The following is a 3,546-nucleotide window of genomic DNA, read 5'->3' as shown; positions in this document are numbered from 1 at the left end:
TTTGCACCTTTTCCATTTTCAAATGTAGGATGTAGCATGCTGTCTGAAGCAATCATTTTAGCAGCTGACCTGTCGCTGACAAACGCTGCAGGAAGGCCTGATAACTTGCTCAATATGCTGTCAAACGAAGATTGCAAAAGCAACATGAGTCATTGAGCAAAACGTGCAATTGACTTCTGAGCTGTTGCTGGCACCAAAGCAACTGCGCCGTTCGGGAGCAGAAAGAACCCCACTAATAGATTACAATTCAAATGCATTTGGCATTAGGTTCGGAGCAGTTTATCAGCAGCACATAACCCTGACTCCAAAGGTCTGTGAGTATCCAGAAGAACAGTGAGCGATCGTTGAAGGTACGTTTCTCCAGACAAAATTTGTCAACATGACAAGCTGCAGCTGAGCTGGTGGCGTTGCGATTGAAATTGCATGGGTCCGGACATTGTGCTGAATTATAGATATCTGAGCAAATGGTTAACTCGAGTATGCGTGTTTGTAAAAGTAAATGCTTTTTTTGTTGAAAACCTTTGCAACGAAAGGAAATACTTCAGACTATCGTGCGATCGATAATAAGCAGAAAATGCACCGCCGCCGTGGTTGTGAGCACCAGCAATATCGGCATTTGCATTCGCTGCGCCCATTGGGGAGCTCTGCTCTCACCAGCGTACACACATGGTCGTTGTGGGGATTGAACCCACGATCTTGGCGTTAATAGCACCATGCTCTAACCAGCTGAACTAACCGACGAACACACGTCATCTGCCTAGAGCAAATGCCTATATTGCCGCTGCTCACTATCACGGTATCAGGGTTTCCTGCCCGGGGAGCCACCAGGAACTCTTGATAAACTTGAAGGTGGGACCTTGTAGGGAAGAGGTAGTCTTCCTAGTAGATACGGGGGCAGCACGATCATCGCTGAATTTTAAACCAAAGAAAGTAGGAATGTCAACACAGTCAATTACTGTTTCCGGGGCTAAAGGGGAGGATTTACTGTTCCAGTATTTGAACTTATGATGATAGAAGGTCCGAAGGCTACAGTTTCAGGGGAACTGTTTTATACCCCTGATATAGGAAGTCACTTACTAGGGACACATTTAATTATCCTCTTAGGACTGGAGATTTGAATGCAGGAAAAAAGAATTAGTTGTACAAATGGCAATGTTGACAGAAGATTTGGAGAGAGGGGTAGACCCTATTATATGGGCGAGAGAAGGGAATCGTGGAAAAATACAGATCCGTCCCCTAGACATAAGTTTAAAAAGGAAAGGGGATGTTGTTTATGAGTGACAATATCCCATTTCCATAGAAGGTAAACGAGGACTGCAGCCAGTAATTGAGGGGCTGTTGGAGCCATGTATGTCTCCTTATAATATCCTAATTCTACCAGTGCGTAAATCCGATCGAACTTATCGATTGGTGCAGGATTTGAGAATATTGAGTTGTACGTTATTAAGTACGATCCCTCATGACCACAAATGATTTAGTGTGATAGATTTAAAGGATGCCTTTTGGGAGGAAGGTAGGAATTTTTTGCCTTTGAATTGGAAGATCCCAGAAAAGGACAGAAACAGCAATATCGGAGTACCCTGCTTCCCCAGGGCTTTATGCAATCCCCAAATTTATCTGGACAGATGTTAGAACAAATATTGGAGACATTTAGCAGCCCCAAGGGAACTAACCTCTTGCAGTATGCAGACGACCTCTTAGTAACAGGAAAGAGAAGAGAAAGAGTAGTAGAAGCCACGAAAAAAAATTGAATTTCCTGGGTCAGCAAGGACTGTGAGTATCTAAAAACAAACCACAATATGTGGAGTGAGAAGTGAAATACTTGGGACATTTAGTTCGTGAGGGAAGCGAAATGGAAGCATGGAAATGGTTAAAGGGAATAGTGGGGATTCTGCGGCCCAGGAATAAACGGGAATATCATAATTTTGGGGATTTAACGGGATATTGCAGATTGTGGATTGATTCTTATGCTCAAAAGACGAATAAATTATATGTCAAACTATTAGAAGAGGAACCAAAATGTCTGAGTTGGGAACAAGAGGATAAAGAACCATTTAAGTATTCAAAAGAGATCTGATCCATGCCCCCATGTTAGCCTTACCTTCTCTAGATAAATCTTACCAGCTCTTTGCTACCGTAGATAAGAGAGCGGCTTTGGGAGTATTAACCCAGAAGTGGGGAGGAATGAAACAGCCAGTAGCATATCTTTCAAAGCTATTGGATCCAGTATCCCAGGGGAGGCCTGAGTGTGTGCAGGCCGTGGCTGCGACTGCACTGTTGGTGGAGGAAAGCAGAAAGCTTACATTTGGGGGAGCCCTAATAGTAAGCACTCTACACCAAGTGAGAACGTTCCTGAACCAAAAAGCTGGGCGATGGTTGACAGACTCGCGGGTTTTGAAATATGAGGCAATATTAGTAGAAAAGGATGATCTAGTGTTGGTCACGGACAATTGTTTAAATCCAGCTGCCTTTCTTTGGAAAGGGGAAGGAGAATCTCCTTAGAATCCAGAGCACAACTTCCTTGACATTATAGAATACCAAACTAAGGTCTGCATGGACCTGGGAGATGTTCCACTTCATGCAGGACCTTGACTCTTTATAGACAGATCCTCCCAGGTGACTGAAGGGAAAAGACATAATGGGTATGCAGTTGTAGATGGGATGAAAGGTAGTGTGGTAGAGGCAGGAAGGTTGCCAAATGGGTGGTCAGCTCAGACGTGCGAACTTTATGCATTGGAAAGTGTCTATAGGGCGTTAGAAAATAAAGAGGGCGCAGCATACAGTGACTCGAAATATGCATTTAGTGTTGTGCACACCTTTGGAAAGATATGGCAGGAAAGATATCCAGGAAAAACAACCATCACCTGTTCAAACTCCCTATAGCTCAACCCTGGCAACATCCTTGTAAGTCTTTTCTGAACCCTTTCAAGTTTCACAACATCCTTCCGATATGAAGTAGAATAGAGTTGCATGCAATATTCCAAAAGTGGCCTCACCACTGTCCTGTACAGCCGCAACATGACCTCCCAACTCCTGTACTCAATACTCTGACCAATAAAGGAATGCATACCACGCGCCTTCTTCGCTATCCTAACTACCTGTGACTCGACTGTCAAGGAATTCTGTATTTCATTTGAAAGATTGCATAGACAGGTAGAGTGGCCCGAGGTCTTCTGGGTAATGCTAGTTCAGTCTAAGCTAGTAGGCAGAGCCAGTGACGTATTTGCAGCGCTGTCTGATGAATGGTCGAGAGATAATGCATATGTCAAACAAGCCTATTTTAAGTGCTTATGGATTGCTTATGAAACGGAAGCCACTACAATTCCCTTTACTGTACCATCGCTATCTGTCAAAGCTCTTTCAGGTCTATATCCTCCTAATTCTTGAAACCTGCTCTCACCATTGCAACTCCCATTATTTCCTAACATTGCTGAATCTCTAAAAGCTTCCCTATCAGTTTAATCTCCTCCACTGCATACAACACTCCTAGCCTGTGTAATCTCTTCACATCCTTCAGTTCCTATATACCTATGTATTGGAGTGACT

At 43.6% G+C, this 3,546-nt stretch overlaps 1 non-coding gene across 1 annotated transcript; it reads right to left on the bottom strand.

Annotated features, from left to right (window-relative positions):
- Positions 1–667: 667 nt before the first annotated feature.
- On the bottom strand, positions 668–741 carry trnan-auu (transfer RNA asparagine (anticodon AUU)). Its single transcript has one exon. It is a non-coding gene; the product is annotated as a tRNA-Asn (tRNA).
- Between the last annotated feature and the right edge of the window lie 2,805 nt (positions 742–3,546).

Source organism: Chiloscyllium punctatum, chromosome 16, assembly GCF_047496795.1.
Source record: "Chiloscyllium punctatum isolate Juve2018m chromosome 16, sChiPun1.3, whole genome shotgun sequence".
NCBI lineage: Eukaryota > Metazoa > Chordata > Chondrichthyes > Orectolobiformes > Hemiscylliidae > Chiloscyllium > Chiloscyllium punctatum.
Note: the sequence above shows the minus strand (reverse complement) of the source record. Positions and strands in the feature narration are given on the sequence as shown.